Source organism: Alligator sinensis, unplaced genomic scaffold, assembly GCF_000455745.1.
Source record: "Alligator sinensis unplaced genomic scaffold, ASM45574v1 scaffold111_1, whole genome shotgun sequence".
In the NCBI taxonomy this organism is placed as follows: Eukaryota; Metazoa; Chordata; order Crocodylia; family Alligatoridae; genus Alligator; species Alligator sinensis.
Genome location: NW_005841875.1, coordinates 3,043,555 through 3,051,453, shown reverse-complemented (window position 1 = coordinate 3,051,453; position 7,899 = coordinate 3,043,555).

Sequence of the window (7,899 nt, the reverse complement as noted above, 5' to 3'; positions counted from 1 at the left end):
TTTCCCTAAAATATCACTCCTATTTCCCTTATGCCTGGCTGGGGTAAAAAGCTTCCTGCCTCATATGAGGAAGAACCCACTTAACCATTTCAAATACAATCAACTTCCACTAACAAGGGAGCTAGTTAGACCAACACTTCAGCTTGTTGCAGTTGTTTTATTTGCCAACTACATATATGGAATTCATGAAACAGATGAATGGGGCTCCCATAATGCCATTTTCACAGTGAATTTTCTGCTACAAGCGTAGCAAAAATGACACACTGAGTATATTAGGGATCCAAGAAAGTATAATTGAAGGAGTAAAAGCCGAATTAAACACTGAAAACAGAAGTGGAAATCACCTTGACTATGAGAAATATTCAACTGATGTTTGCACACAACAAAGTCTTCTGCACAGTTCTACGTCAGAGTACTAGACCGTCCTCTCGACTGAAGATGGATATAAAAATGAAACGGATGGATCCAGCATGTGAAATTGAACCTCTGGCACAATATGCAATACAGGGAACAGAACAAGACAACGTGACACAGGAGCGTATCTTTAAGCAGATTTCACTTGCTGGTGGGTATAAAATTGTAGTTACTTACTTTTAAGTTAAACACATAGAATCGGCCTCAGCATACTCACCTTCACAGGCACAGATGACCTGGTGGTAACTTCTTCTAGCCCTTTCCCTCGCATTCGGAAGTATTTTGAGTGCAGTGCGTCCTGCTGTCTCTGTTCCTTCCAACACCTCCTCCGACTCCCAATTCTATTAGGATTCTCCAGTATCTCATTAAGTCTTATTACTAAATAATCTATATCCTTCAAAGGGGAGGTCTTCTAACTTCAATTAGTTTCAGGTGGGAGAGCTATTTGTATAGTGAACTAGGTGATGCAACTACTCTGTCTGCTGAATCCAAAGGCTCAAAAGCAGCTCTTTGCCTATGGTAAAACACTATCTAATCAAGGCTTGTTTCCTTTGCGTTTCAGGGAGCACCTTGGCAAAAATGAAACTTTTTCCTTTCAAATGATACTGATAACAAGACACCACTACCTGGCACTTTGCTCCCCTAAATCCCAATGATGCAAACAGAAACATCCTTTTATTGATCAATCACATCTTCCCCTCTATGCTAGAAGCAGTGGATGCGATTATCTGGATATTTTGGGCTGCCACTGCCACCGAGAATCAAAGGTAGGGTACACGCAAAAGAATTAAAAATTTTTGTAAAGTGATATAATTTGTCAGCTAATTTTTTGGATGGAGAACCTAAGGTGTGGGGAGCCAGTGGGAGGATCTTTTCAACATGACCACTAGGAGTTTCATGGTCGTCAACCATTCTCTCAGGTTTGAGGAATTCAGAAGCAGCCTTAAGACAAAAGGAAGACACAAAGACCAACACTTTCATCTAAGAAAACTGAAAAACAAGTTCTGACTTTAATGCCTGATGTTCCATTGGAGTTGCAGGCTCTTTTTATCCGAACAGAATATCAGAAGCCCCGTAAAAGCAGGTGAGGTTGGGGATACCTGTAGCAACTTGTCCAACACCTTCCCTCTCTCTGTCGTTTTCATTTTCTACCCTTTAACATTTTTATGGATTAGTTGTGGTCACCAACCCCACCCAACCTACCAAATAATTCCCCTAATAAATGTAATCTGCATTGTAAACAAGTACCTCGAAAACCTCGGTACTTCTGGGCACCTGATTTAAAGTTCGTATCCTAGTGGATTCCATAAATGGGTAATAAAATACATTTCAGCATTGTTTACAGAATCATTACAAAGTTAGCTGATTAGGTCTGGGTTTGGTTTCATCTATAATAAATAAAACCGTGAGCACTCCGCGATGAGGATAACATGACCTTGGTATTTTCATTTTAATAAAGATAGGAAATTGCCAAGATAAGTGATTTTCAATGTTAATAATTTAACAAGGCAATAGACCTTGTAATTAAAAATAAGTTTAAGGAGGCTGCTAAGTGATTTTGATAATGATTCAAGGACCAATTATAGAAGAGATCTCACTCTCCCTTTCCTAATTAAATATATTGGGAACAGTGGAAAGGGGAAGAGCAGATATTAATGATTTTTGTTATACTGAGGGCATTTCTATGCTATATATATGCCAAAAAAGTTTGACAGAAAACAACATAATGGGCTCCTAAAAGAATGGTTGATTTTAAAAGAAAAAGTATTGCAACTGCTGCTGTAACTTTTGCGGCTTTATAGTAGCCCCCAGGGGAAATTATACTATGGAAAGTGGTCAGAATATATTCTAACCTTCAAGATGATCCCTCACACACACACCCCATGGGACTGGTAAATCCAAGTTACATCAGCTTTACATAATGATTTCACTCGCATTCTCAGTACAAACAATGACCTTAATACAGGTCAGAATCTGACCCTTCAGCTGTAAGTCAAACTCTATATTGAGGTTGTTGACGGCTATTTGTCTAGATGCTAATAATGCCCTTTTGAAGATGAAGGTATTCACCACATGTGAAAGCCTGCCTCACCTGTAGCTCAGAACCTATAAAAACTGAGGCTGAGAACTTGTAACAGGGCACAGAACAGATGCCCCTCAAGCCACAAGATCCAGTCTAAAAAGTAATTGGGAACAGGACTGTGTAACCCTGCGATCACTGTATTTGGAGTGGTATCTTCAGGAATTGTCCTGCAAAGCTACTTTGGAGCAAATTCCTTTTCTTAGCACAACTAAACTACCAGCTATACCTGCAAGGCCATGTATTCATCCTACCACCCATCATTCAGGCTCCCACCAAAGTTTCACTAAGGCGGGGAGGGAGCTTACCCCTCTCTAGCAAAAGCAAAAGAGCACCCCTGGTGTAGAACAGCAAGACTTCTCCCCACTCCCCAAATCTGGCCTCCTCTCAAATTTATATCTATTATACTGACCACACACCTAGGGTAGGTACAGACAGTCAAAAAGCCCAAGCCTGAATTGATTCAGTCTTTACAGGTTAGTCTAAGCCACACCGATTCAATCGAAACCGAAGTGAACAGACATTTACCTTTGACTCAGAAAATGCAGCCACATGCCTGCAGTGGCTCAGGCCAGGCACTAGGGGTGCTAGAGCACAGTTCACTGGCTGGGTGTTCACGAACTATAAATACAGAATGGGCTGCATATTTCTGCTGACCCCAAGGTCTCTGGGATTTGCAGTCCAGATTCACAGCAGTAGGACTCTGTAGGGTTTCTCATCACTTCTTCTTCCTGCTTCCAGGTACCTCCAGGATTTGCAGTCCATAGTCACAGCCAGCAGTAAGTTTGAGTGAGGGAAGGAATACTTAGCCCCTTCCCTGGTCCCAGACCCCAGCTGAGGTTTGCTGGGGTGAGAGGTACTCTCCCCCTGTAGACTAGGCTGCATCCCCAGCTGGGCTTGCCTGCCCCCACCCCTCATCAGGCAGCCCTCACTGATGCAGCTAGGGAACAGAGGGCGAGGCCAGCCCTAGCCTCTGGAGCAAACATCATAGCCCAACCCAGCGCTACAAAGCATGCTGTGGAACCGTGATTTAACTTGAACCAAGAAGGGGTTTCACAAACCAGTTTGACCCAAATCAGTTAAGTCAGATACTACGTTCAACTAGGTTCATCTTGAACCAGTTTCACTTTGAAACTGATTTATGCACACTGAGCTTCTGTTCTGTTACAGGTTTAAACCAGTTTCTGATCGCTTAAATATGTTTGTGTGTAACTTCTGTCCCTAGCCCCAGGGACCAGGGATGTATTACATGGTTCTACAAAAGGGAAATCCTATACACCAAGATGTGATGCCCATCTTCAAGAGAGGAAAGACGACTGGGAAACTACAGGCCAATCAGTTTGACCTCAATCCCTGGGAAAATTTTGGAAAAATCTATCAAAGAAACCACTCTTGACAGGCTAACAGAAGGCAACATCCTGAGGGACAGCCAGCACAGGTTTGTTGTGGGTAGGTCTTGCTTTACTACTCTCATTACATTCTATGACCAGGTGACGTATCATCTGAACAAAAGGGAAGAGGTTGATGTCATATACTTGGACTTTAAAAAAGCCTTTTACCTGGTGTCCCATGATGTCCTCATGGAAAAATTAGGCAACTGCGTGCTCGACTACTCCACAGTCCGATGGCTGGGGAACTGGCTCCAAGGTCGGACCCAGAGAATAGTAGTTGATGAAACCAAATCAACATGGTGACTAGCAGCGTCCCCCAAGGCTCCGTTGTTGGACCTGTACTCTGTAATGTCTTCGTAAGCAATCTGGACACTGGTGTGAAAAGCAGACTGGCCAAGTTCGCTGAGGACACCAAACTTTGGGGAAGTGTCCACACTTGATGACAGGCTGGCAATCCAGGCTGACCGATAGGCTTGCAGTGGGCAGATGAAAACCTGATGACATTCAATACAGAGAAATGCAAGGTGCTCCACCTTAGGAATAAAAACCTGCATCACACTTATAGGCTCGGCAATGCTACACATGAACACCATGACCAAGACTTGGGGCTCATGATTGACCATAAGAGGAATATGAGCTACCAATGTGATACCGCAGCTGGCAAAGCAAACAAAACTCTGGCTTGCATCTACCTAGGCATCTCAAGCAAGACCTAGAATGTCATCCTCCTGCTGCACTCGGCCTTGGTGAGGCCGCAGCTGGAGTACTGCATCCAATTCTGGGCTCCACAATTTAGGAAGGACATGGAGAAGCTTGGAAGTCCAGAGGAGAGCCACACGCATGATCAGAGGGCAAGAAAACAGGCTTTATGAAGAGAGGTTGTGAGCTATGGGACTCTTCAGCCTGGAGAAGCACAGGCTCAGGGGTGACTTGGTGGCAGCCTATACATTCATTAGGGGTGTGCATCAGGACCTGAGGGAACACCTGTTCACCAGAGCACCCCAAGGGATAACAAGGTCCAACGGTCATAAACTCCTGCAAGACCGTTTTAGGTTGGACATAAGGAAAAACTTCTTTACTGTCCAAGCCCCCAAGGTCTGAAACAGGCTCCCTCCCAGAGGTGGTGCAAGAACCTACTGTGGGCACTTCCAAGAAACATTTGGACATTTATCTTGCTGGGATCCTTTGACGCTAGCTGACTCCCTGCCCCTTGAGCAAGGGGCTGGACCCAATGATCTTACAAGGTTCATTCCAGCCTCAATGTCTTTGAATAACTTCATAGATTTCAAGGCAAATTTTTCAGACTCACACGGGTAGAAATGGATGCCTGAATTCCTGGGTGTTTAGTCCTTCAACACTTGTAATAGGAAAAACTGAATATCAGACCCTAGGCACCTCAGGTTGGACACAATCATAAAAAAAAAATAGGGTTGGAAAGGACCTCAGGAGATCAAGTCCAACCCCCTCCTCAAAGCAGGGCCATCCCCAATTAGATTATTCCAACAAAACTCCAAGGAGGGAGATTCTACCACCTCTCTAGGAAACCTGCTCAAGTGCTTCACCACCCTCCTACTGAGAGAGTTTTTTTTTCCTAATATCTAACCTAAACTTCCCTTCCTCCAACTTGAGACAATTGCTCCTTGTTCTGTCATCTGCCACCACTGAGAAAGTCTAGCTCCTCTTGGAACCACCATTCAGGTAGTAAAAGACTGCTATCAAATCCCCCCATAGTTTTCTCTTCTGCAGACTAAACAAGACTTACCTTGTTTTGTCTGGCATCACCTACAACTTTCTCCAATTCATGCAGGAAGTCTGCTGCAAGTTTGAAAAATGAATTAACATTTATTGATTCCCAGGGTAGTACTTCAACCAGAAAAACATGCTTCCTCCCCAAAGTCTGTCTCTAATAATTTTAGCACTGCTTTAGTTTATTTAAAGCATTGTTACATTTTTCATTTCATGCTGCAAATGAATTTCTCCTAACTCAACTCACCCCACTCAGATAAAACCTTCTTTTCACACTGTATACAGCTGAGCAGCAGCCAAGGACAGTTGACTTAGCTGAATAATATGCACCAGTACTAGATGAAAATTAAACTATAAATATTTTAAAATACCTCATTTCCTATATCAGTAAAGTGAAATGTATCATTTGTTTAAACTTTACTATTAATTATTTCTTTCCTCATTTCACAAAATCAAACCACTCATGAGAAGCTACATAAATAGAGCTTCAACTTTCATGTTGAAAAAAAACTCTTCAGGAATATTTTATTTCTTTTATCAGAGCATTGATGAAAGCCATAACTCAATTTAATAGGAGAAAGTTTCTTTTCTTCAGGGGAAGAATTTATCAAGGCATTTCTTGTTGGCAAGACCTGACATAAATTTGCTTTTTTCCTCTCCCTTTTCCTCTCAGTACTTTATGAATTTTTGATTGCCTGTTACTCATTTCTCACTAGCAAATTCAATTAAAGAAAAACAACATTCACTTCTAGTTACTTCATTCACAAATGGATCCTTTTTTACACAACGGATGATTTACATGCTGTATTCTATCGCTAATAAAGGGATGAATTCAATAAAACCTTTTCTTCTTTTATTGGAGCTGTTAGGTGACAGACTACCAGATCCTCAACTTAATGGGAAAACACCACATAGGCCTGTTGTTACCAAAAGAAAGCAACATTCTCAGCAATATCGCAAGTGACACAGCAAATGGCTTAGAAAAAAAAAGTCCATTTCAAAATCTTTGTTCTACACACAGGGGGGGTTGTTTTGTTTTTGTGGGGAGGGGGGAAGGGGTTGTGTGTGTTTTTTAAAGAATCAAAAGAAAAGAAGCACTGCAACAGGTATTATAGCAGGAAGAGTTACTATGAGGTTATAATAAGCACCACTCAGACAGCTTTTTCTTTTATTCAGTAACATAACAATCAGGTGGAATATTTCTGCTATCCGATTGCACTAGGGACTTCTTGGAAAGGTATGGGAGGACCTTTTCATCATGAGGCCCATTGCCTCCGTGTGCACTGCTTCAGGACACAGATGGACACATTTGCTAGCTTTGATGTTGCAGGGAACTCTGTATTCCGGTGCCAATATTTTTTGCTGACAGCTGAGGAGTGTGCGAGTTGGTGGTCTACTAACTGATCGGGGATTTTCATGGCAGCTATACTACATAATTATTATTTTAATTAGTTCCTGTAAACACACCCACAATGTCTGGAAGAGAAAAGCAGGGTAAGCCTCCTGCTATTCTTCAGACATGGCCCGACCTTGCATTTGCAAGTCTCCTTCTTGAGGCAGCACGTTACAGCTTTTTTCAAACTAATTTTTCAAACCTCAAGTATGTAAAATACATTAGAATTCTGAAAATGAATCAGTCTCTTTAGAGAACGCCTAAAATGAAACCCAATGGTATATACTGTTTAAAGAACTTCAAGGATTACAAATGCAGGTTAATTTAAAAACATGCAAATAAGAATCCCTTAAGTACCATATGCAAAGAGGCTTATTACATTTTTAAATATTTGCATAAACAGTTAAAACAAGATGAAAATGATATCTAACCCAGAGGATACTTCTCTGCTCTCTATTAGCAAGTCTTAACACATTCCATAAACCACACAGATAACAGGAATAGGTTGCCCACTTCTATTTTGAGCAACAGCCATAAAACCCTGGGAAGAGGACTGAAAGATAACATTCTTGCTGTATCTAATGTACAAAATCTTCTTTAACCTATGGTAGAATGAGGTATTAGGAGAATCTGAGAGGTAGACAGACAAAAATGGAAAACCAGAACCACCTGAGGAAGGAACTTAAAGCAAAGCCCAAGGGTGACCTTCCTATTATGAAAGCTGGGCCTGGATCTCTTCCCATCTCATATCTAGATGCAATTGCCAAAAGAAAGTTGGTTTCCGCAGGCTCTGAGTGGCTAGATTTAAAATTAAGTCGATACTGGGGAGGGACTGCTGCTGACACACCCAGGAAGAAAAATTGCTGTTTTGCAAG